We start from the raw sequence: 27,094 nt of genomic DNA, 5'->3' as shown, positions 1-27,094 counted from the left end.
ACTAGTTACATCCTCAAAATATTCTATGAGATTCGTCAGATATGATTTTCCTTTCACAATCTTGGGGGTCTAAGCAAAACCTAGGGTTATAACGGACATCATCAGAGTTTCTTTCTACTGATGACTGTGCCCTCAATGCTTGTTCAAAAGATGTTATGCAGCTTTGTGTCAACGTGTTTTCAATGTGTGTACCAACTTCGGGCTTACCATCAACACCAAGACTGAAGTAATGCATCAGCCAGTTCCAGGGAAATCATACAGTACGTTGAACCAAATTCACAATCAACAGTCAAAAGACTCAACCCAGTGAATAGATTCACTTATCTTGGTAGCACACTGTCCCGGAACACCAACATTGATGATGAAGTAAATACTGTGATTGGCAAAGTAAGTGTAGCCTTCGGCAGACCTAGGAACAGAAGAGGCACAAGTCTTTGGACGAAACAAAGATGTACAGGGCCATAGTACTTCCCACTCTGCTTTACATCTGTCAAACATGGACAGTGTACTATCCCAATAAGAAAATGAACTACTTCCACCTAGTCTGCCTCAGAAAGCTCAACGTTGAGTAGGAAGACAGAAAGCCTGACACTGAGGTACTTACAGAGGCAGGCCTACCCAGTATCTACACTATCCTAATGCAGTCACAGTTACACTGGGCAGGCCACGTGGTTTGTATGCTAGACCACTGACTGCCTGGACAGTAGGGGTTCAAAGGTAACAGGGAGAAGGCAGGAGAATATGGATGAGAGGAATAATAAATCAGCCATGGGAATGGTGGAATAGATGTGATAGACTATGCTTATAATTTTATGAAAGAGGGTGAGAGGGGTCGTAGATAATGTCGGCTGCTTTCCCAAGGAAGAGGAAAGAATAGCGGAGGAACAGCTGTTTTGCATGATGGTGGTACTGTATTCAAAACTCTGCGATTTCTTAGTCTTGGGCAGAACAAAGGTCAAAGAGTTAAGAGTCAAAGGACACTACAGTACAGAAACAGGTCTTTCTGCTCACCTAGTCCATGCCAAGCTATTAATCTGTCCAATCCCTTTGAGCTTCACCGGGACTGTAGCCCACCATACCCACTTCCATCCATGCACCTATCCAAATTTTTCTTAGGTGTTGAAATCAAACCTGTACCCACCACTTGCACTAGCAGCTCATTCCAGCCTCTCATCACCCTCTGAGTGAAGAAGATCTCCCACATGCCCCCCTTAAACATTCCACCTTTCACCATTAACTGGTGACTATTACTTGTGGTCTCAACCAACCTCAGTAGAAAAGGACTGTTTGCTTTAACCTATTTATACCCCTCCTAATTTTGTACACCGCTATCAAATCTCCCCTCAATCTTCTACATTTTAGGGAATGAAGCCCTAACTTATTCAATCTTTCCCTATAACTCAGATATTCAAGTCCTGGCAACATTTTTATAAATTTTTCTCTTCACTCTTTCAACCTTATTTATATCTTTCCTGTAGCTAGGTAACTAAAACTGTCCCACAATATGCCAAATTAGGTCTCACAAATGTCTTATACAACTTCAACATAATATCCCAACTCCTGGACCCAATACACTGATTAACAAGGGCCAACGTGCCAAAAGCTTTTTTTCAGAACTACCCTACCTAGCTGGAACTCCACTTTTAAAGAATTATGGATCTGTATTCTCAGATCCCTCTGTTCTACCACACTCTTCAATGCCCTAGCACTCACCATGTAAGAACTAACCTGGCTGGCCCTACCGAAGCGCAACACCTCACACTTATCTGCGTTAAATTCCATATTTCATTTTTCCAGCTGATCCAGATTCCACTGCAAGCTTTGTTAGTCTTCCTTGCTGTCCACTACACTTCAAATACTGGTGTCATCCACAAATTTGCCATTTCAATTTACCAGATCATTATCCAGAATGTTGATATAGATGACAAATAATAACAGACCCAGCACCAATCCTTGCAGCACACCACTAGTCACCGGCCTCCAGTCAGAGAGGGAACCATCTATTACCACTCTCCAGCTTCTTCTATGAACCCAGTATCTAATCCAATTTACTACTTCATCTCAAATGCCCAGTGACTGAACCTTCTTGACCAACCTCCCATGAGGGGCCATGTCAAAGGTATGTAGGCAACATGACTGCATTGCCTTCACCAACTTTCTTAATAAGTTGCTTGATGAATGCTTTAAGATTGGTTAGACATGAACTACCATGAGCAAAGCCATATTGACTATCCCTAATCAGTCTGTCCACCAAGATACTTATAAATCCAGTTCCTTCGAATACCTTCGTACTACTGATGTCAGGCTCTCTGGCGTGTAACTTCCTGGTTTATTCTTAGAGTTCTTCTCAAACAACAGAACAATATTAGCTATCCTCCAATCCTCTGGCGCCTCACCCGTGGCTGAGGATGTTTTAAATATCTCCACTAGAGGCCCTGCAATATGTGCACTAGCTATCCACAGGATCCGAGAGAACACCTTGTCTGAAGATTTATCCACCTTAATTTGCCTCAAGACAGCAAATACCTCCTCCTCTGTAATCTATATAGGGTCCATGACCTATCTGCTGCTTTGTCTCACTTCTACACACTTTGTGTCTATCTCCCAAGTTAATACAGATGCAAAAGTTAATTTAAGGTATCTCTTTCAGCTATACGCATGGATTACCATTCTGATCTCCCAGAGGACCAATTTTGTCCCTTGCAAACCTTTTGCTCTTAACATATCTGTACAGTGAATCCCTTGGGATTGTCCTTCACCTTGTCTGCTAGGCCAACTTCATATTTTCTTTTAGCTCTCCTGATTTATTTCTTAAGGGTTCTCTTGCATTTCATATACTCTATAGGTACCTCATTTGTTCCTACCTGTCTATACCTGCTATACAATTTTTTTTTCCTAACCAAGGCCTCATTATCTCACGAAAACCAAGGTTCTATTAACCTGGTATGCTTGCCTGTTACTCTGACAGGCACATACAAACTTTGTACTCTCAGAATTTCACTTTTGAAGGCCTTCCATTTTGCCAGAAAGCGGCCAGTTCCAATCCACACTTGCCAGATCCTTTCTGATACCATCAAAACTGGCCTTTTCTCTGTTTCAGAATCTCAGTTCCAGGACCAGAACTATACTTTTCCACTATTACCTTGAAATTAAAGATATTAAGATCACTAGATGCAAAGTGTTCTCCCACATAAAATTCTGACACCTGCCCTGTCTCATTCCCTAACAGATCTAGTATCGCACACTCTCTGGCTGGGACTTCTATGTACTGATTAAGGAAACTTTCCTGAATACATTTTATTTGCATACTCTTTCCCATACAACCCTTTCACAATATGGGAGTGCCAGTCAATAAGTTAAAATCACCTACTATCACAGCCATATGTTCTTGCAACAGTTGGTGATCTCCCGACAAATTTAGATTAGATTATGAGGACACAGTCCTCGTTTATTGTCATTTAGTAATGCATGCATTAAGAAATGATACAATGTTCCTCCAGTATGATATCACAGAAACACAAGACAGACCAAGACTGAAACTGACAAAAACCACATAATTATAACATAAGGTTACAAGAGTGCAAAGCAATACCGTAATTTGATGAAGAGCAGACCATGGGCACAATAAAAGAAAGTCTCAAAGTCCCGATAGCTCCATCATCTCATGCAGACAGTAGAAGGAAGAAAAACTCTCCCTGCCATGAACCTCCAGCGCCGCAAACTTGTTGATGCAGTACCCTGGAAGCACCTAACCACAGCTGACTCTGAGTCCGTCCGAAAAATTCGAGCCTCTGGCCAGCCTTCCGACACCGAGCACCACCTCTGCCGAGCACTTCGACTCTGGCCCCGGCCACAAAGCAACAGGCAAAGCCGAGGATTTGGGGCCTTCCCCTACAGAGATTCTGGATCGCACAGTAGCAGCGGCAGCGAAATAGGCATTTCAGAAGTTTCACCACATGTTCCTCTGTGCTGCTCACATTTGTCTCCATCAAAATCAGGATTGTGCACGACATCCTACTTGACAGATTACAGATATTCATTCCGGAGTGGCCGCTGCGCGCTGCATCACGCCATCATCTTCTCGCCCTCTAAATCCCTCTCTAAGTCCCTCTCTAAATCCCACTGACTGTTCAGTGGTCTAAAATATAATCTCATTTGCATGGTCATACTTTTCTTATTCCCCAGTTCTACCCATAAAGCCTCATTAAATGAGCTTTCCAGTCTGTCCTGTCTGAGCACTGCCATGGTATTTCCCCGATTCGTAATGCCACTCCTCCCCTTTTATTTCCTCCATTTTTAACATATCTGAAACAACAGAACCCCAGAACACTGAGCTGCCAACCCTGTCCCTCCTGCAGCCAAGTCTTACTTATGCGACAGTATCATAATTCCACATGCTGATCTTGTCTTAAACTCAGCCACCATCCCAAAAATATTCCTTGCATTGAAATATGCACAGCTCAGTATATTCATGGGCCCATTGACCTAATTCTGCTCCTACATCTATGATCTTATTAATCCTACCAATGCACAACCTTCTGGTTCCTGACTTTGTATGTAGGCTTAACATCTTTCTCCACGACAGTTCATTATCTGTTCTGACTTTGTATGTAGGCTTAACATCTTTCTCCACGACAGTTCATTATCTGTTCTGGTGCTTTAGTACCCATTCCATAAGAATTTAAGAACAAAAGAAATAGGAACAGGAGTAAGCCATCTGGCCCATCGAACCTGCTCTGCCATTCAATAAGATCATGGCTGATTTGACCATGGACTCATCTCCAGCTACCTGCCTTTCCCCCATAACCTTTAATTCACCTTTACAAAAGTCTATCCAACTTCGTCTTAAATATATTTACTGAAGTAGCCTCCACTGCTTCATTGGGCAGAGAATTCCACAGATTCCGTACTCTCTGGGGAAAACAGTACCTCCTTATCTCCGATCTAAATCTACTCCCCCGAATCTTGAGACTAAGTCCACTAGCTCTAGTCTCGCCTACCAGTGGAAATAACTTTTCTGCCTCTATCTTATCTGCTCCTTTCATAATTTTATGTTTCTGTAAGATAGCCTCTCATTCTTCTGAACTCCAGCAGGTATAGTCCCAGGCAACTCAATCTCTTCTCATAGTCTAACACCCTCAACTCTAGAATCAACCTGGTGAACCTCATCTGCACTGCCTCCAAAGCCAGTATATCCTTCCTCAAGTAAGGAGACCAGAACAGCACGCAGTACTCCACGTGTGGCCTCACTAGTAACCTGTAGAGTTGCAGCATAACCTCTCCGCTCTTCAATTAATGCATAAGCACTCCCAAGTCCCTCTTTTTACCATTTAAATAATAATCTGCTCTTTTATTTTTACTTCAAACATCCAAGCTGGGTCAATGGAACTTCTGAAAGTTGAAACAAAACACATAAGTATCATCTCAGTCTACAAACCCCCTAATGAACCATTCATGTGGCCACCTAACCTAGATCTCCAGGACAAAATGTACTTCATTATTGGTGACTTTAATAGCCATACGAACATGATGATGCAAATGGAGAAGTTATATCATGGGCTCTAAACAACAACCTTGAGCTACTATACGAGCCAATGGACACCCCGACCTTCACAAGTGCCAGATGGAGAAAAGGATACAACCCAGGCTCTGCCTTTGTTACTCTGGCAAGCTCCAACCTCTTCACACGAACAATCCTCCAACATATACCCAAATCACAACACCGTCCAGTCCAGGTAGAATCCCTTCCAGTTCTGTGACCTGTACCATCAAAGTACCTACCAAGATTTAACATGAGAAAAGCAAATTGGGCATCTTTTGCAGAATCCCTTGATCAACTTATCGATAGCGCTGCAGAACGAAATATATTCAGGGATTGACTAGTGATAGCAAGCAAAGTTATGATGAGTATGTCAACTTATACGACCAAGACCCGTTTGGTCAAGACACAAATGAAATGGGAGAGTCAGTTCTGTCCCTACTGAGCTAAGAGAAACAACAGCGTTGGCAGGAACTGATAGAAAATACAGACATGACCAAGAACAGTAAGAATGCATGGGTAACTGTTCAGAAACTCAACTCAGACAATAGACCACCACAGAGAATAACTGCTGTAACCCCCAATCAGGTTGCCCACCAACTAATACTAAATTGTCGACCAAATAACAAGGAACGGAGGCAAAAAAAAAGCAACATCAGGAGATAGAGTCAGCTCTCTCAAACAGGAATAACAACTTCCCACCTCTCACCCTAGAAGAATTAAAGAATGAAGTATCATAGCTAAAATCCAACAAAGCTGCTGGCACAGATGGGATTCTTAATGAATTCCTTAAACATCTTGGACCTAAAGCACTTCACTGGCTTCTGTCCCTTTTTAATTGTTGCCTAAGATCATTAAAAATACCTAAAAAGTGGAGAAGAGCCAAAGTTGCTGCTCTCCTAAAACCCAATAAAGACCCCAACATTCCTAAAAACTACAGACCGATTTCCTTTCTCTGCACCCCTCTATAAACTCTACGAGAGACTCATACTGAAAAGAATATCCCCCTTAGTCGAAGATCTTCTAACACCAGACCGAGCCGGGTTCAGGCCAGGCCACTCTTGCTGCGGTCAAGTACTGAACTTAACCCAGTATATTGAGGATGGCTTTGAAATGCAACAAATTACAGGGGCAGTATTCATTGACTTAACAGCAGCATACGACACTGTGAATCACAGAGGCCTTCTACTGAAATTATCTAAAATGTTAAAGAACGAAACCACAGTCAAAGTAATAAGAAGCCTCCTAGAAAATCGCAGATTTTACGTAGAAATGAATGGAACTAAGAGTAGGTGGCATCCACAAAAGAACAAACTACCACAGGGATCAGCCCTGGCACCTCTACTATTTAATGTCTACACAAACGACCAACCAACCTTTCCTAACACACGCAGGTTTATCTATGCAGGCGACCTATGCATAGCAACACAAGCAAACTCCTTCCAAGAAGTTGAAGTACGACTTACAGCAGTCCTCGAAGCAGTACTATGAAAAATGGTCTCTGAGCCCAAATTCATCTAAAACTTAAGTGTGTGCATTCCACCTGAGGAATCGAGAAGCAGCTCGGAAACTCAAGATCTTCTGGTGTGGAAAGGAGCTCGAACACCATCTGACTCCAATTTACCTGGGCATGACACTGGATAGGACGCTCTCATTTGCCACTCACATCCAAAAACTCCGAGGGAAAGTTGGCTCTTGCAATTCTCCCTTGAAAAAATTAGCAGGCACGAAATGGGGAGCTAATGCCCACACACTTAAATCAACTGCCCTAGCACTTTGCTACGCACCTGCAGAATACTATACACCTGTGTGGGGCAGATCAGTCCACGCGAAGAAAACAGACCCGTTGCTTAATGAAGCCTGTCGAATAATCACGTGCGCACTGCGCCCCACACCCACTAACATCATTTACAGACTTCCAGGCATTGCTGCCCTATAGATCGGAAGACACAATACAACAAAAATTGATAAAGGTAAACAGAACTCGGATCCACGGCACCCACTACATCATCATGTGCTAGTTTCCAACCGCCTAAAATCGAGGAGAAGCTTTGCTACAGTGGAGGAACTACCACACAGAACAGCCCCCCAAACATACAGGATTGACCTCTGGCAACAAACAGAAGCTAGAACCTCACCAAACAATACAGTACAAGACCCCACAGAAATGTTGCCAGACGAGGCACTGCTTGAGAGACGGAAGTGGTGCACTTTTAACAGAGCAAGAGCAGGAGTTTGTAGGACAGGAAGACAATATGCTGAAGTGGGGTTTAAAGTCCAGCGAATCCTGTGAGCGTGGCAAAAGGGTGCAGAACATTGAACACGTTCTGCGCAACTGCCCACTCTCATCTGATTTAGCTGACAACTGACCCGCTGAACATCAACCAAACAACACTAGAGCGGTTAACTGTCTGGTGTGACAAGCTATGATGATGATTTTTCCTTCCAAAGTGGATTACCTCGCTTTTACTAACATTGTACACCATCTGCCAGACCCCTGCCCAACCCCTACAACTCTAGTTTAAAACCCCTCCCCACAACGCAATACTGGCAAACCTTCCCACTAGAATATTAGTTCCTTTCCAGTACAGGTCCTATCTTCCTTCAATAAATAGCCCAATGATCCAAAAGTCTTAAGCCCTCTCTCCTGTACCAACTTCTTCGCCACTTGTATGGTCTTCCTAATTTAGCACCTAACTCCCTGAATTTACTTTACCTTGTCACCCCTCCAACCCATATTATAGACCGCTACCTCTGGCTGCTCACTCTCCTACTTAAGAATGCTGTGAACTTGATCTAAGATGTCCCTGACCCTGGCACCCAGGAGGCAACATAACATCCAGGAATCACATTCTCATCAGCAGAACGATCTTCCTGTTCCCCTAACCAACAAATCCCCTATCGTTATTGTCCGTCTCTTCGGCCCCTTCCCCCACCCCCCAGCTCACCTTCCCTTCTGAGCCACAGAGCCAGACTCAGTGCTGAAGACCTGACCATTGTGGGTTTCCTCTTCTAGGTCATCCGTCCAACAGTATCCAAAGCAGTGTATCTGTTGTTGAGGGGAACAATCACATGGGTGCCTATCCCCTTTCCCCCTCCTGAGGGTCACCCAGTTTCTTGTGTTCTGCACGCTATAACTACTGTATCTCCTTGAATGTCCTGTCTATCAGTCCCTCAGCCTCCTGAATGATTGGACTTTATCCAGTTACAGCTCCAACACCTTAACATGGTCTGTTAGAAGATGCAGCTAGATAGGCGTTGCAGGTGTACTTGTCCGCAACACTGGAGGTTTCTCTATCTTCCCATATCCCACAAGTGGAACATTCTACTTTACTGCCTGATAACTCCACTGCTCTAAATGTGCAATAAGAAAGAATAAATAATGAAAAAATTTATGAACTGCAATGCAGTAGTATAGGATGCTTTCTATTGTGCATCTGTAAAAATTGGAGCAAATTATCGAGGATATGCCAAATTGCTACCTACCATTCAGTCACTGAAAGGGTAAACTTGTCCTCATGGTCATCGCAGTCCCCTTACACACCCTTCCTGCACCCTAGCAAGCTTCTTTTGTCTACTTTGTCCAATTCTGATAGAGGGGCTTCAACTTGAAACTTTACTGTTTCTCATTCCATAGATTCAGCCTGACGTGCAAAATATTTCAGTATTTTCTGGGGGTTTTTTTCATTCCAAGAGACAAATGGATTTGAAGGCAGAACTGAAAAACTAAAGAGGCGAGTCCAATTTTTCCAGGAATGTCATTAACGTTACAATTATTCACCACAAGACACAAGAGAAGGACATGGTGAAACTGATGTAGCGATATTGGGTGAGGAAACAATTACAGCTATCCTGACAGATGCAATCATAAAATTGTTACAGCAGAGAATGTTATATCCATTGAGTCTGTATCAGCTCTTCAAGGACAAGTTTTGTCAATCCCCTTCCTGACTCTTCTCACAAATGCACAAAGAATCAAAAATTCAAACCCTGTAAAAGTATTCAGCCCCCAACCCTTCATTGGCATAAACAAGTATTATAACCAGAGACTTTGATCAACTTAACCGAGGATTTTCATTTGTGAATCATATTTTTTTCTCACAGAGGAGCCCAAAAAACAACAGGGAAAATTGTAAAGCATGAAAGACTAAAAATTCAAAAACTGAAATGTCAGCAGCTTAAAAGTATTAATGCTCCTTTGCTCAAAACTTAATTGGACCATCTCTGGCAGCTATTACAGCCAGTAGTCTTTTCAGATAAGAATCTATTAGCTCTGCACAACATGACGGCGCAAGATTTGCTTAACCTTCCTTGTAAAGTTGCTCCGACTGTGCCAGATTAGTTAGGGATCAATGGTCAACAGCAATCTTGAGGTCTTCTCAGAGATGTTCAATTGGGTTAAGGTCAGGACTCTGATTGGGCCACTCAATGACATCAATTTTCCTCATTTGAAACCACTTAATGGTTGCTCTGGCAGTGTGCTTCAGGGTGTTGTCTTGCTAAAAGATGAACTTCCTCCCCAGTTAAAGCTTTCTGGCAGAGGCTAGTAGGTTTTTATCCAGAATCTCTTTGTATTTAGCAGTATTCATCTTCCCATCAGTCCTGACCAGATTTCCAGTCCCTGCTGCTGAAAGGCATCCCCAGAGCACGATGCTACCTCCAGCATACTTCAAAGTAGGGATGGCATTACCTGGCTGATGCTGGATATTAGATTTACGCCATACGTACTTAGTGTGTAGACCAAAAAGTTTTGCTTTAGTCTCATCCGACCACAATACCTTCTTCCATATCTTTACATTATCTAAGTGATGCTCTGCAAGATCTTTACAAGCAAGGATATGCCTTTTTTTTAAGCTAGGGCTTCTTCTTTGTCACTCTTACATAAATAACATCCTTGTGCAAGACCTTGGAGATTGTGGAGCCATGAACTGCATCTTCAGTTGCTGCCACAGATTTCTGCAGCTCACTCAGTGACAGCTGGCATCACAGTGGCCTCTCTTACAAGTGACATTCTTCTCTGGCAACTAAGTTTAGAGGGGTGGCCTGACATTATTACTGTGGTTTCATATTTTTTCTACTTTTTCATGACGGACTGCACTGAGCTCTGTGCCATTGAGATAGCCTTGTACCCTTCCCCAAATTATTGCTTCTCTATTATCATATCCCTGACTTGCCTTGTATGCTCTTTTATCCTCATTTTGGTTTGGTCTGTTGAAAACCTACCATACTGTTGGAACTTTCAGAGAGAGACTGTATTTATTTAGAAATCTTCCAGTTTTCTACATCAACAAATTCGTTATACAGGTACACCGTATTGCACTGGAGAAAGTTAGCATAGTAATTGCAAAGGGAATGAATACTTCTTCAGTTTCACAATTTTAGCTTTTAATTTTCAGTAAACTGCTGATAGCTTTTGGAATTTTTCTTCTAATTTGGCATGATGCACAATATTTTGTAGAATAGCTCAAAAAATTCTACAATATATTTTAAATTTAGAAAATGAGACAGAAAAATGTGAAAATAGTTGTGCAGGTTGAATACTTTTTCAAGGCACTGTAAATGCAGATGATGGAAATCAGAAAATGTAAATAGCTCAAAACATGCTGCGTGTCAGGCAAAATCTGTAGGAAGAGGAATAGGGAAAACACTTCAAGTTAAAGACACTTTCTCATGAAGAGACAAAAAAACAAGTTTCAAGTAGCAGTAAGGTTGAGGAGGGACTGATGCAACAGAAGGAATAACTGCATCTCTGATAGGGCGAGTCAAGGCTTACAGCGTGGATAAGCTGTCAAAGAATTTTTCAAATTTCTCAGGAAATGAAGGTTCAACAAGATTCTACCACTAGATACATCATCATTTTGCCTTGTTTCTCCTTTTGGAATTCAAAGGAACTATATCATTTGCATCTCCGTAGTCTGCTCTCCACCAAACACTCCCCTGTCTCGTATTACATCTCCTTCAGTTACGTGGGAAAGTACTATTTTTATTTCACTATGTTATTCCCTCTCATACTGACAGACCCAGCAAGGAGGTGCAACAGATAAAATGAATGCCAGACACAGCAGGAGCTGCCACTTAAGAGTGGCAAATTTGAGAGCATCTGTTTCTGGGGTGGAACTGTTGGTATTAAGGTCAAAATGCGAAGTTTGACAATGTAGGCTTCAGCATAGTCAAGTTCATCATAACCTTACACCCAATCCATTTTCACAATGCATTTCATCAGGAAAACTAACAATATCATCAAGGATGCCTACCACCCTGGCCATTCCTTTTTCTCTCTTCTACCTTTTGGGAGAAGAAAAAGGAGCTTGAAACTCCAAATGATTAAACTTAAGAACAGCTTCTTCCCTTTCAGACCTCGAAACAAATCAGCTCTTTCACATCACCTTTCTGGTGTTGCTATTACATTCTCAAACCCTTAATTCTACCTTTCTCATTACTGTCACTTTGGCATTTCTTGTTGATCTGCCTCAGTTCGCACTACAATAATTTGCATCATTCTGTTATTTCTCCACTCATCGCTGCATTTCTTGTACAACAATATATAATGTGTACTCTGTGAGCCTCACATGCGCAAGGAATTTAAGGATTTTGGAGACCGAGATGGAGTTGCAGCGAGCAATTCCATTCGAAGAGGAGTCAAAGTGGAGAAATTTGGTGCCTATCCGCCTGAACCAAGTGCAAGGTTAAATTGCTTTAAGCGCCGAACCAACTTGGAGAGGTCAAGAACAGCTTCAGGCTGGGCAGTGACTCAGTGACTAGGGCCCAGCGGGACACCATCCAGTGTTTGAACAATTTAAACGCAAAACCAAGTAGACTGGAAAGGCTGGGTGCCAGGACTGCAGCCAAGGGTCAGGACGATTTCGCTCACTCTCCTGCATTGTTCATTTCACTCTCCACGGCCATGACGCTATGAGTCTGCTTCCACTACGTGCTTTGTGTCTGCGAGTTTCACAACAGTTTGTGCCACTATACAATGAACTTAAAACAAAAGCTTTCCAGCGATTTGGGTGAATGGACTCACTTTGGTTTGAAATGCTGTTGCTTGCTTCTATTGTTTGCATGATATTTGTTTTGATTTTCCTTTTTCGCTCGGCATTTGGTGTTGGTCTTTCTTTTTTTCTTTTAATTGGGTTCTTTTGGGTTTCTTGCTTTATGGCTGCCTGAGACAGACAAATCTTAAGGTTGTTTAGTTTATACATACTTTGATAATAAATTTACTTTGAATATTTGAATTTGATAAACTAACCTGATCTGATCCATTGGTGGAAAAGGCTCAGAGGAAAACTGATTTGATCTTGTTCCTAATACCCTATCTATAGTCCATACTACAAACATGGCTTACCAGTGACTAGGGAAATGGATGCAATGGCCTGTGACATATTTAAGATAAAGGCTGTTACTGATCTTTTCATTTCATGGACCTCAGCCGGGCATTTTTGTAGAAGTTTGCCTAATGCACTCTAAATATCCAGACAGCAGCTACAGAATTTTCCTAATCAGCCTACAATTACATAAAAAAAGGAGATTCATTCAAGTTAGATAAACATAATTTCTCTTTAAGCATCTGTGTTGGCTCTCCTTTATCAACTTCTCCAAGTACCTATTAGAAATAATTAGGAAAACTTACATTAAATCAATAACTAATACCTGGTGCTGTTCCTTGCAATGTTTTTAAACAAGGGTGTAAATTTGCTATTTTCCTGTTCCTCATGTCACCTCCAATTGTACTCCAGTAGTTGGAAAAGATCAGAATGGCATGAAATTCACATTGATGGTCCAACTGACAGTCACTGAACATTTTACTGATGAGCATAAAAAGTTTGTTTTCCCTTCCCTCCACTACCTTTCAGGACAATTGCTGTAACTGTCACTCAAACCAAAATAATTAAAACCAAGCCCCAAATGAATTTCATCCAAGGGCCTCGACGTGAGCTTAAGATGAACCCATGAAGCTGTTGACCTAAGCTGTCATCATTTAATGGATTATCACTCAGCCTATTTTGCCCCATGGCAAGATTTGGTCTAAAGAATTAAAAAGTGCCTCTACACATGATGTCATTGAACGTCACTTCACCTTTTGAATAGACCTTGACATTACGTTAATTGAACAAGCTGATTTCAATGTCATTCTATTTGATCAAGATCTTCAAGGTCAATTAATGAATGCATCCATTTATCATGAGGGGATTTTTATTTATTCAACTTTCTGGATATGAACATCACTGGCAAGGCCAGAATTTATTGCCAGTTCCCAAAATGCCTCTGTACAGATGGCAGAAAGTCGCCTATTCAAATCACTAACGAATATGCTCTCATAAAACTGTTGGATTGGGAATTCAAGGAGTTTGACCAAACAACGTTGATGGGAAAGTGATAATATTATCAAGTCAGAACACTTCTGACTTGGAAGGGAACCCAAGGTAGCGGTGATATTCCCTTGCACTTCTCTTATCTATCTTCATGGCTAGGGAGATGTTAATTAAGCAAGTGCCATGAATATGATATAAATGCAAACTAACATTTCAAGGGATGATCATAGAGGAGGCTTAAACAAGCACATTGTCATGGATGGCTTTTCATTCTGGTAACTGGCAGCAAACCGATACCAATTGCATGCTAGATAATATAAAACTGTTATCATGGTTGGATGATAACATCTTCATTTCAGAATTACTTGAGATCTGTGTTAGAATGCTAGCTGCTAGAAAAATGAAAGAATAGTAGAAAATCTCTGATATTGTCAAGAAAGTCCGTAAATATTCAAAACTTTTCCTGTGGAATCAGATGTCAATGAATAGTGATGGACAATACTATTTCAAGATTATCTGTAATCTATTACACATTCCTTTGACAACCTGGCTTTCATAATGGTGATGTTCAACGACAATGTCTGGAGATTGCAGGAGTGTAAAAAGCCGGATATGCAATGCATTGTTAAACCAAAGTTCTGGAGTTGCCAGAAATATTTAGAATATTTCCATTTATTAAAAAGATTGCTGTGAAGAACCAATTATCAGTGATAATGGTGTGCACGGGGGCTGGGAAGGGAGGAGCTGTTTTACTCTGAAAGATGGGATGCCATTGTAGCGTTGAGGTTAGCACAATGCTGTTACAGCTCAGGGCATTGGAGTTTGAAGTTCAATTCTGACGACTTATGTAAGAAGCTTATACGCTCTCCCCGTGAGCATGTAGATTTCCTCCAGTTGCTCTAATTTCCTACCACAGCCCAAAAAACATACCTGTTAGTAGGTTATTTGGTCATTGTAAATTGTTCCATGATTATCCTATGGTTAAATAGATGGGTTTCTGGAAATGCAGCTCATTGGACCAGTGGGCCTGTTTCATGCTCTATCTCTAAATAAATGAATAAAGCACACGCTGCAATGAGCTTGGAATGTAAAAGTTACACAACCTCCTGGCATATCTTGCACCAACCTCTCGGAAGTTCCCTTCAGTCAAACTATGGCCCCTAATATTACAAGAATGGAAATCCTTGAAAATTACAAATAGCAAGATTTGACTTTTTAAGGTGCAGTCCAAATTGCTGCATAAGTGGAGATGCATTAGATGTGGTGTACTTAGATCTTCAGAAGGCCTTTGACAAGGTAGCACACATGAGGCTGCTTAGCAAGATAAGAGCCCACGGAATTACAGGGAAGTTACTAGCGTAATTAGTGGAGCACTGGGCGGTCGGCAGAAAACAGGGCGGGAATAAAGAAATCCTATTCTGGCTGCCTGCCGGTTATCAGTGGAGTTCCACAGGGGTCAGTGTTCGGAACGCTACTTTTTACGATCATCAATATTCTTACAGGTAGGTTTGCTAGAGACGCTCCAGTGGATTTAAACTAGATACAGGGGGGGGGGGGAAACCAGAGTATAGGAACAGATGTAGGGGATAAGGAAGAAAAAGAAAATAGTAAAGTTGTTGGCGCCGTTAGTGATCAACAGAGAGTAAAAGGTGGAAAATTTCTTAAATGCATTTATTTTAATGCTAGCAGCATTATAAAAAAGGTGGATGAGCTTAAAGCATGGATTGATACCTGGAAGTATGATGTGGTAGTTATTAGTGAAACATGGTTGCCGGAGGGGTGTGACTGGCAACTAAATATTGGTGTATTTCGTTGCTTCAGGAGTGATAGAATTGGAAGGACAAGAGGGGGAGTTGCTGCATTGCTTGTCAGAGAAAATATTACAGTGGTGCTCTGGCAGGATAGATTAGAGTGCTCGTCTAGGCAGGCTATTTCAGTGGAATTGAGGAATGGGAAAGGTGTAGTAACACCTATAGGGGTGTATTATAGACCACCAAATGGTGGGGGGGGGGCGAGAATTGGAGGAGCAAATTTGTAAGGAGATAGCAGATTTGTAGTAAGCACAAGGTTGTGATTGTGGGAGATTTTAAATTTCCACACATAGACTGGGAAGCCCATACTGTAAAAGGGCTGGATGGTTTGGAGTTCATAAGATGTGTGCAGGAGAGTTTTTTGCAGCAATACATAGAGGTACGAACTAGAGAAGGGGTAGTGTTGGATCTCCAGTTAGGGAATGAGATAGGGCAGGTGACGGAGGTATGTGTTGGGGAGCACTTCGGGTCCAGCGATCACAATGCCATTAGTTTCAATATAATTATGGAGAAGGATAGGTCTGGACCCAGGGTTGAGATTTTTGATTGGAGAAAGGCTAACTTTAAGGAGATGCAAAAGGATTTAGAAGGAGTGGAATGGGACAATTTGTTTTATGGGAAGGATGTAATAGAGAAATGGAGGTCATTTAAAGGTGAAATTTTGAGGGCACAGAACCTTTACGTTCCTGTTAGGTTGAAAGGACAGGTTAAAAGTTTGAGAGAGCCACGGTTTTCAAGGGATATTGGAAACTTGGTTCAGAAAAAAAGAGATCTATAATAAATATAGACAGCATGGAGTAAACGAGGTGCTCGACGAATATGAAGACTGTAAAAAGAATCTTAAGAAAGAAACTAGAAAAGCTAAGATACGAGGTTGCTTCGGCAAGTAAGGTGAAAATAAATCCAAAGGGTTTCTACAGTTATATTAATAGCAAAAAGATAGTGAGGGATAAAATTGGTCCCTTAGAGAATCAGAGTGGACAGCTATGTGCAGAGCCAAAAGAGATGGGGGGAGATTTTGAACAATTTATTTTCTTCGGTATTCACTAAGGAGAAGGATATTGAATTGTGTAACGTAAGGGAAACAAGTAGGGAAGTTATAGAAACTATGATAATTAAAGAAGAGGAAGCACTGGCGCTTTTAAGGAATATAGAAGTGGATAAGTCTCTGGGTCCTGACAGGATATTCCCTAGGACCTTGAGGAAAGTTAGTGTGGAAATAGCAGGGGCTCTGACAGAAATATTTCAAATGTCATTAGAAACGGGGATGGCGCCGGAGGATTGGCATATTGCTCATGTTGTTCCATTATTTAAAAAGGGTTCTAAGAGTAAACCTAGCAATTACTGCCCTGTGAGTTTGATGTCAGTGGTAGGAAAATTGATGGAAAGTATTCTTAGAGATGGTATATATAATTATCTGGATAGACAGGGTCTGATTAGGAACAGTCAACATGGATTTGTGCGTGGAAGGTCATGTTTGACAAATCTTACTGAATTTTTTGAAGAGGTTACTAAGAAAGTTGATGAGGGTAAAGCAGTGGATGTTGTCTATATGGACTTCAGTAAGGCCTTTGACAAGGTTCCCCACGGAAGATTGATTAGGAAGGTTCAATCGTTAGGTATTAATATTGAAGTAGTAAAATGGATTCAGCAGTGGCTGGATGGGAGACGCCAGAGAGTAGTGGTGGATAACTGTTTGTCAGATTGGAGGCCGGTGACTAGTGGTGGGTTTGTCATATACATTAATGATCTTGATGATGGGGTGGTAAATTGGATTAGTAAGTATGCAGATGATACAAAGATTGGTGGCTTCGTGGATAATGAAGTAGGTTTTCAAAGCTTGCAGAGAGATTTAGGCCAGTTAGAAGAGTGGGCTGAAAGATGGCAGATTGAGTTTAATGCTGATAAATGTGAGGTGCTACATTTTGGTAGGACTAATCAAAATAGGACATACATGGTAAATGGTAGGGCATTGAAGAATGCAGTAGAACAGTGGGATCTAGGAATAATGGTGCATAGTTCCTTGAAGGTGGAATCTCATGTGGATAGGTTGATGAAGAAAGCTTTTGGTATGCTGGCCTTTATAAATCAGTGCATTGAGTATAGGAGTTGGGATGTAATGTTGAAATTGTACAAGGCATTGGTAAGGCCAAATTTGGAGTATTGTGTACAGTTCTGGTCACCGAATTATAGGAAAGATGTCAACAAAATAGAGAGAGTACAGAGAAGATTTACTAGAATGTTACCTGGGTTTCATCACCTAAGCTACAGAGAAAGGTTGAACAAGTTGGGTCTTTATTCCTTGGAGTGTAGAAGGTTGAGGGGGTACTTGATAGAGGTACTTAAAATTATGAGGAGGATAGGCTTTTTAGTTGACGTGGATAGGCTTTTTCCATTGAGAATGGGGGAGATTCAAACAAGAGGACATGAGTTGAGAGTTAAAGGACAGCAGTTTAGGGGTAACATGAGGGGGAACTTCTTACTCAGAGAGTGGTAGCTGTGTGGAACGAGCTTCCAGCAGAAGTGGTTGAGGCAGGTGCGATGTTGTCATTTAAAGTTAAATTGGATAGCTATATGGACAGGAAAGCAATGGAGGGTTATGGGCTGAGTGCAGGTTGGTAGGACTAGGTGAGAGTAAGAGTTCAGCACGGACAAGAAGGGCCGAGATGGCCTGTTTCCGTGCTGCAATTGTTATATGGTTATATGGTTATATAGCTTGTCACACCAGACAACCAGCCACTCTAGTGTTGTTTGGTTGATGTTGAGCAACTCAGTGTCAGCTAAATCAGGTGAGAGTGGGCAGTTGCGCAGAACGTGTTCAATTTTCTGCAACCTTTCGCCACACTCTCAGGATTCGCTGGTCTTTACACCCCACTTCACCATATTGCCTTCCATCCTACAAACTCTCGCTCTCGCTCTGATGAGAGTGCACCACTTCCGTCTCTCAAGCAGTGCCCCATCTGGTAACATTTCTGTGGGGTCTTGAACTGTATTGTTTTGTGGGGTTCTGGCTTCTGTTTGTTGCCAGAGATCAATCCTGTATGTTTGGGGGAATGTTCCGTGCGGTAGTTCCTCCACTGTAGCAAAGCTTTTCCTCGATTTTAGGCGGTTGGAAACTGGCACATGATGACGTAATGGGTGCCATGGATCCGAGTTCTGTTTACCTTTTTCAATTTTTGTTGTAGTGTCTCTTGGGATCTCTGGGGCAGCAATGCCCGCAAGTCTGTAAATGATGTTAGTGGGTGTGGGGTGCAGCGTGGCCGTGATTATTCAGCAGGCTTCTTTAAGCAACGGGTCTATTTTCTTCACATGGGCTGATCTGCCCCACACAGGTGCACAGTATTCTGCAGGTGCATAGCAGAGTGCTACGGCAGTTGATCTAAGTGTGTGAGCATTAGCTCCCTCTTTCATGCCTACTAATTTTTTCAAGACATAATTGCGAGAGCCAACTTTCTCTCAGATTTTTTGGATGTGGGTGGCAAATGAGAGCGTCCTATACAATGTCATGCAGTGCCAGGGCTGATCCCTGTGGTAGCTCGTTCTTTTGTGGACGCCGCCTACTCTTAGTTCCATTCATTTCTACATAAAATCTACGATTTTCTCGGAGGCTTCTTATTGCTTTGACTGTGGTTTCGTTCTTTAACATCTTAGATAATTTCAGTAGAAGGCCTCTGTGATTCACAGTGTCGTATGCTGCTGTTACTGCTGTTACAGTCAACGAATACTGTCCCTGTAATTTGTTACATTTCAAAGCTATCCTCAATATACTGGGTTAAGTTCAGGACTTGACCGCAGCAAGAGCGGCCTGGCCTGAACCCAGCTTGGTCTGGTGTTAGAAGATAATCAACTAAGAGGGATATTCTTTTTAATATGAATCTCTCGTAGAGTTTATAGAGGGTGCAGAGCAAGGAAATCGGTCTGTACTTTTTACAATGTATGACAATGAATTGGACTATGGTATTACTTGATTTGTGGCTAAATTTGCTGATGATACAAAGATAGGTGGAGGAGTGGGTAGTGTTGAGGAAACCGAGAGGGGAATGAGCAGTGAAGTGGCAAATGAAATACCATGTTGGAAAGTGTAAGGTCATGCACTTCGGTGGAAGAAATAAACAGGCAGACTATTATTTAGATGGGGAGAGAATTCAAAATGCAGAGACGTAAAGGGACTTGGGAGTCCTTGTGCAAGATACCCTAAAGATTAACCTCCAGACTGAGCTGGTGGTGAAGAAGGCAAGTGCAATGTTGGCATTCGTTTCTAAAGGTATAAAATATAAGAGCAGAGATGTGGGGTTGAGGCTCTATAAGGCACTCGTGAGACCACACGGAGTATCGTGTGAAGTTTTAGGCTCCTTATTTTAGAAAGGATATACTGACATTGGAGAGGGTTCAGAGAGGATTCAGGAGAATGATTCCAGGAATGAAAGGGTTACCGTATGAGGAACATCTGGCAGCTCTGGGGCTGTATTCCTTGGAATTCAGGAGAACGAGGGTGGATTTCATAGAAACATTCCGAATGTTATAAGGCCTGAAGGGCCTTGGCCCTAAAAATCAACTGTTTATTCCTCCCTATAGATGTCACCTGACCTGCTAAGTTCCTCCAGCATTTTGTGTGTGATACTCCAGATTTTTGGCATCTGTGGAATCTCTTGTGTTTATGTAATGGTGAATGCTTCTTGTCATTGACTTGTTGCTAGGAACCTTAACATTTTTTCATTATATATATGATTTGAATATGGACATTAGAGCTGTTTACGAAGTATACAAAAGTGATGGTGCTGTGGATAGTCAGGAGGGTAATCTTTGTTTATAGGATGAACAACTTAGTAAGACAGGTATGCATTGGCCTATAGACAACCTATCTTACCTACTTACTGACAAGTGTGAAGTGAGGTACTTTGGGAGGATTAAAAAGGCAAGAACATACATAATAAATGGAAGGAACCCAGGGATATTAAGAAACAGAAGGACCTTGGTATATATTCCAAAGATCTCAAATGTGTTAAAGAAGTCGATAAAATAGCAAAGTCATGTGGGATACCTCCCTTCCGTAGCTTGGAATATAAAAGCAGAAGGATACAGTACAGCTTATATGAAAGCAGTTAGGCCACAAATTGGAGTGTTATGTGCATTTTAGACACTGTACTACATGAAGGAGGTGGTGCAAAGAGAGATTTATCCAGATGTTGCCAAGAGTTGAGCATTCCAGTTATGAGGAGAAACCTGATGTGATTCCTTGGCAGAGGAGGAAACAGAAGGTCGACTATACAAAATGCTGAGGGGCATAGAAAGTAGATAATTAGAAACTTCTGATCTGCTACCAAGACAGAGGCATACAAAACCAAAAAAGTACAGGTTTAGGTAACAGGTAGGAGCCTTTAGAGGGGATCCAAGGAATATATTTATTTCACCTAAACTGGAACTGGAACACAGTGCACAATGCAGACACTTTTACTACACTTCAGTATCTAGCTGAGCACTCGGATCTCAAAGGCATAGAAGGCTTTGGACCAAATGCTGGATTATGGGATTAATATAGTGATGCACTAAATGGTCATCACAGATGAAGGGAGTCTTCATGTGTTATATAACCTTGTGACCCAAATTTCTGTCATTCTTCTACCCTTAACTCAAGAAAAAGTCTGAGAAGGTAATACTGGAATAAGGAGCATCAGTGACCTCAGTATTTTTTCTTTTTTTGTATGGGCAACATACAAATCAACAGCACCATCTATCATGATCACGAAGCAAAAAGGTAAATGTGACAATGAGCCTGGTTGTGCCAAAGCAGCCAGGACATGGATGCAAACTTGCCCCAAGAGCACAAAAGTCACAAATCTCTATAATGGCTATCGTAATAAACTTACTCTGTAGACACCACTCTTTAGACGTTGAGATATGAAAGCAGATGCATATTCCTATGCATTCCTATAACTCTCTTGAATAACAATCATCCATTTTCAAGAAGAAGCAATGCCATTCAAAAATCTATTACATGTAGTGTAATAGATAGCTGTGAAAGACTGTAGAAACCTTGGTGGCAAGTGAGAGAAGAATTGGGAATGAAGCAACAGAGAGCTCGGACAAGATGGGAGAATGCAGCTGAGAGGAAAGTGACCTGGGCTGATCTTTGGAAAGCCGAACCACACCGCATCCAATTTCTCATCCAGGCGGTGTACGATGTGCTTCCAAGCCCATCAAACCTGCACACATGGGGCAAGGCAGAGTCATCTGCATGCCCACTGTGCTCCAAGCGAGGAACCCGGGAGCACATCCTCAGCGGCTGTGCAAGGGCACTTGGTGAGGGACGGTACAGGTGGAGGCATGATCAGGTCCTGAAGACCATCGCTGAAGCCGTCAGCGCAGGAGTTGAGTGAGCGAAGCGGTCCCGACCCTCCAAGCAGACCATTGCCTTTGTCAGAGCTGGGGAGCAGCCAATACCTGCCAAAAGAACATCTGCAGGCATTCTGACCTCTGCAAGGGACTGGCAAATTTTGGTGGACCTCGAAGGGCAGCTGAAGTTCCCCAACCATATCGCAGCCACCATCCTGCGACCAGACATTGTCCTAGTGTCTGAGTCTACTAAGCAAGTGGTGCTGCTGGAGCTGACAGTCCCATGGGAAGATAGCTTGGAAGAGGCCTTTGAAAGGAAGCTCTCCAAGTACGCAGGACTGGTCAGCAACTGTCAGCAGGCTGGATGGAGAGCGAGGTGTCTCCCAGTGGAGGTTGGTTGTAGGGGATTCGTAGCCCATTCTTTAGTTAGAGCCTTCAGCATTTTGGGCATCGAGGGAGAGGGGAAGAGGAGAGCCATGCGCAGTACCACCGATGCAGCAGAGAGGGCCTCAAGATGGCTGTGGCTCAAAAGAGGGAAGCCATGGAGTCATAAGTAGCTAGCCATCTGGACACAAGCTGGGGTCTGATCAGCCCCGGCTAGGTCACCTGGAGGAGGTTGTGTGATGCTGAAAGACCCGAAACACCCGATAATACCAGGAACATCACTGAAGATGTGTCCAGAAGCATCAATAGATGTACGTACACAGCATACTGCTAGGGAATAAACAAAACAATTTTTAATCAAATAAAACAGGTTTGAAAGGTGATGCTAGAGTGTAACTGCAGTGCAGTTGGTAGACTACAGATGCTGCAGCCATGGTGAATGGTAATACACTGGTGTGCAGCAATGCTAATCACACTGATCTCTTACCCTTTATCGTGTCAAACTTTGAGCATCAGAAGTAAAGATAACATTCCACCAGTCTGATCTGTGCCTTGAAGATAACTGAAATATTCTGGATTTTCAGGAAGTGAGCAACTCACTGCAAGATGACCAGCCTCTGATGTGTTCCTGTTGCCAGAGCATTTTATGTTGCTGGTCTATTTAAATTTCTAGTAATACACAGAATAATGTTGGTATCTTGACAGTAACTGTATGTTGAATATCAAGCATAGGTAGTTAGTTTATTGGAGAAGCCTACTACTTGCCATGTTACAAAATTGTATTTATTTATTGAATAATACAGCACAGAGTAGGCCCTTCCAACCTTTCGAGCCACACCGTTCCATCATCCTCAACAAACTTGATTAACCCTAACCTAATCACGGGACAATTTACAATGACCAATTAACTTACCCGGTAAGTCTTTGGACTGTGAGAGGAAACTGGAGGGCCTGGAGAAAACCCCTGCATTCCATGGGGAGGATGTACAATGACTCCTTACAGAACGGTGCTGGAATTGAATTTCGAACTCCAGGATACCCTGTGTTGTAATGGTGTTGTCCTAACCACTACGCTACTGTGCCACCACAATTACTCAAGGATATTATATAGGTCTGACTGCATGCAAGCAGAGGCTGCCACATAAACTTCTGCATCACTTCCCAAACCTCATTACATCAATTAAACTGAACAGTGATGTCATTATTAGCAAGTATCTCCAATTCTGAACTTATAATGGAAGGAAGATCATTGATGAAGCTATTATCCAATAAACCTCTGTACCAATATCTTGGGGCTGGAATAACTTAACTCTAACCATTACAGATACTTTATTTGTGAAAAATACAATTCCAGCCAGAGGCAAGTTTTTCCTCAATTTCTGTTAACTTCAGTTTGACAAGATCTCAATGCCATATTCAGTCAAATGCTGTCAAGGTCAAGTGTCACCTCTCTACCCTAGTGAGATTTGGAGCTGAGAGCTCCTGACTAAAAAAGAGCACTAATGTGCAGGATAGTAGTGACAGACATTAGTGAATGAAGTGCATCTTCCAGTCGTTTCATGGTCACCATTTTTAAGACAGTCACAATTATGGGAATTGAACCAAAGTCTTCTAGTCAGTGGTCCAGACTTCGCATTCTAGTCCAGTAATTTAGTCAGTACATCACTGACCTTCAATGTATTGGAGCCATCTCAAGGAACTTACGATCCATGTAAACAATAAAAACATATTTCTACTCCAGGGGAATATCAATGATTGCAAGTGGTAGATGAACTCTAATACAGCTAACAAGAAATTTATGAGAAAGTGTGAACAGTGAAAATGGAGCTTATTAGTACCAAGTATAATACTAGTCATTTGCTCAAGGAATTTAAGGAATTGGAAATTTAGAAGTTAACAGAGGAGGCTTTGCATGGACAGTAGGGTCAGCTTGTGTAGAGTCCATGTTTAAATAATTGTAAAATTAAATACAAGCAGTCTGTACATTCACAACTCAGGCATTGGCTTATATCTAGATCCTCATCCAAGCTATATGTGGAATTACTTTCAGAACATCCTGAAAAGTCATCTATTGTTCTGACAATAATAAAGTGAGAATACAAATTGCATATGATATTGCATATTGCTCATCATGTTTACAAATTGGTTTTGTTAAATTAACCATGACAAACCAGTAAACAAGACTTGTCTTGACAGACTAGAGTTATATCCAAATATTCAAATTATGGAAAAGTACATTAGATACTATTGCAGTTTCTCTGTTGCCAACAGAAAAAAAGCTTCTATACAAATCTAGTTTAAGAATTCTTTAACCCAGTTCAGAAACGTAATCACATATATTACAATAATGCTATTAGTCTCACTTTTGGACGAGAAATCTTATTCTAAAAACAAATGTTAAGTCTCTAGCTTTACAAAAATCAGGGACAGCAATGAAAATAATAAACAGTACACTTATTCCAATGTTGAGCGAGACTTAAAATCAAAAAAAGCATGAATTTCATACACCGCCTGAAATTTCGCACACTGAAAAGTCACCAGTAACAGATGAAGAGTGGATTACAGGAATAAAAACGACAGATTGAGCATCCCCCACAACCCAAAATTTTAAGTATTGTCTGGGGGAGTGAGATACGAGGAGATAGAAATAACCGATAACGTGAGGGCACGTGTATCATCACCGTCAGTTTATAACGCTGCAATCGAACTAATAAAACCAACAAGCTTGGCAAGGATTTCCTTTGTACATTTCTTTATTCCTTTTTAGCAAAATCGTTGCGGCCTGTAATGCTCCTGAAGGCCCAGCCAGCTCTCATTGAACGAAGAATAAAATTTTGCTTTCATTCAAAACAAAATATAGGTTTTCATTTTTCACTAAAAGTAAAAAGCATTATAACCTCTGATGAAATGTCATGCGGTTTAGTGAAGAACGTGCGCCGCGGGGAAGGGGGGCAAGCTCCTGAAACAGCTAATACTTTTCCAACAGTACATCTAAGAAATCCTATCAGTCATAATGCTTTAAAGGGAGTCGAATCCATCACTGTATAGTTATATATGTTTAACAGCGTATTATAAAATTAATCTTGCCCAAGAATGCACTTTTAGAAAATACACTATTAATTCAGACTTTTTATTGAAAATGAGTCAAAAAAGGCCACGTTTAAGATTTCAATTACCCGATACGTTTAAAAAAAACTGCAACCATCCAGTACATGGGCGCACACAAAAGACTGTCAAAATGACATTTTGCAAATGAACTCCGCTACGCACCTGCCGATTTCTTGTCCCTTTTTTTTGGGGGGGAGGGGTTGGAGTACAGCAGTTGTGTGTTCCTTTTAGTGATTGTTGCTTGTGGTTTGGATCGCTCCTCTCAAGTCTCTCTCACAGTGTGGCTGCTGGTGTCTATGGTGATGGAGAGAGGGAGGGTGGCGGCGGTGCTGCTGCTGCTGCTGACAATAATGATGCGAAGCTCACAACTGCTGCCTGCCGCCGTCGCTCGGCAATCGCAAACACCACCTCAGGACAAGAAAGATATCGCTGTCTAGGTTTTTTACCCTCCTCAAAACTCTTTCACCCCTCCTTCTCCTTTTTCCTTTTTTAACCACACCGCCGCCGAATGCGTATTTACAGCAACGCTGTCAGTCTGTCTACCCCGTGAGCGAAGCTGCCGCTGCCAAATAGAGAGCCGGCCCCTCCTGCCGGCCGCCCAGACCACCAATCAGCGTGCCCTGCGCGCGCGTTGCTCGCGCCTCCACCGCGAACCTGGTCCTTCTCCCACCGCACTTCCAGCCAATCGCCGCTCTCGGCTGCTCCGCGCGAGGGTGGAGTGCGCTCGCTCGCCGCTCCGAGCGGTGGGGCCGCGCGCTCGCCCACCGCTCCGAGCGTGGTGCCGCGCGCTCGCTCACTGCTCAGACCGAAGGCGGCGCGCGTCGGCTCGCTGCTCCGCTGAAAGGTAGCGCGCGGGCGCCTGATGGGCGAGGGCGGAAAGATGACGGTTTGTTGCCATCCTAACTACCCAAAGGCACCCTGATGATGAAAAGCTTCGAGATTTTGAAAGGAACAGATCAAGAAGTCCTCATCCATTTTGATTTGGCATTAGCGGATACAATGTAAGATTTAAAGGCAGGTTTCAGGAGTGAAGTTGGCGAATACTTCTGCATCAGAGAAAGTGGAGGGCATTAGAAACTCCCTTACATCCTATCTTGAACAAGATCTGATGGGTTTTACTGTAATAGATTTTACAAACTTAAAAGATTTTAGAAGTATTAAGACTATGAAGTAAAAAATTATCTAAGGGATTAAAAACTCTAAATGATGAAAATAAGAAGCATAAATCGTGCAAGGCTCAGCTGAACAAGCAGCATCCATAGAAGATAAATAGTTAATATTTCAGCACGAAGACCCTTGTTCTTATGCAAGGTCTCAGACCTAATTCTACTTCTCGTTCTTTAGATGCCTAACTTGCTGAGTGTTTCCAGCATTTTCTGTTTTTCTTTCAAAATGAAACTTGACAGGAGATGCAGTGTTGATGTTTCCACTGGCTGAAAACCAGGGATCATGGAGTCAAAAAAGGGAATCAGAAATTCAAAACAAAGAGAAGAAATTTCTTCACACAGTAGGCAGCAAGTCCTTGCAATTTCTACCCAGAGGGATGTGGAGGTTCAACTGCTGAGTATGTTCAAGACAGATTTCCAAAGAATTTTTACCGTTAAGGG

General features: G+C 42.1%; 1 protein-coding gene across 3 annotated transcripts in view; it reads right to left on the bottom strand.

The window, feature by feature from the left end:
* ctnna2 (catenin (cadherin-associated protein), alpha 2) overlaps nucleotides 1-26,059 on the bottom strand; it is a 1,304,830-nt gene extending 1,278,771 nt beyond the window's left edge. For all 3 annotated transcript variants that reach the window (XM_072254800.1, XM_072254802.1, XM_072254801.1), the window contains exon 1: nucleotides 25,650-26,059. The gene's annotated coding sequence lies outside the window, so the exon portion shown is untranslated. The remainder of the gene's footprint in view (nucleotides 1-25,649) is intronic.
* Nucleotides 26,060-27,094: the final 1,035 nt, after the last annotated feature.

This window comes from Mobula birostris, chromosome 4, assembly GCF_030028105.1.
Source record: "Mobula birostris isolate sMobBir1 chromosome 4, sMobBir1.hap1, whole genome shotgun sequence".
Classification (NCBI taxonomy): Eukaryota; Metazoa; Chordata; class Chondrichthyes; order Myliobatiformes; family Myliobatidae; genus Mobula; species Mobula birostris.
This window is presented reverse-complemented; position numbering and strand designations above follow the sequence as displayed.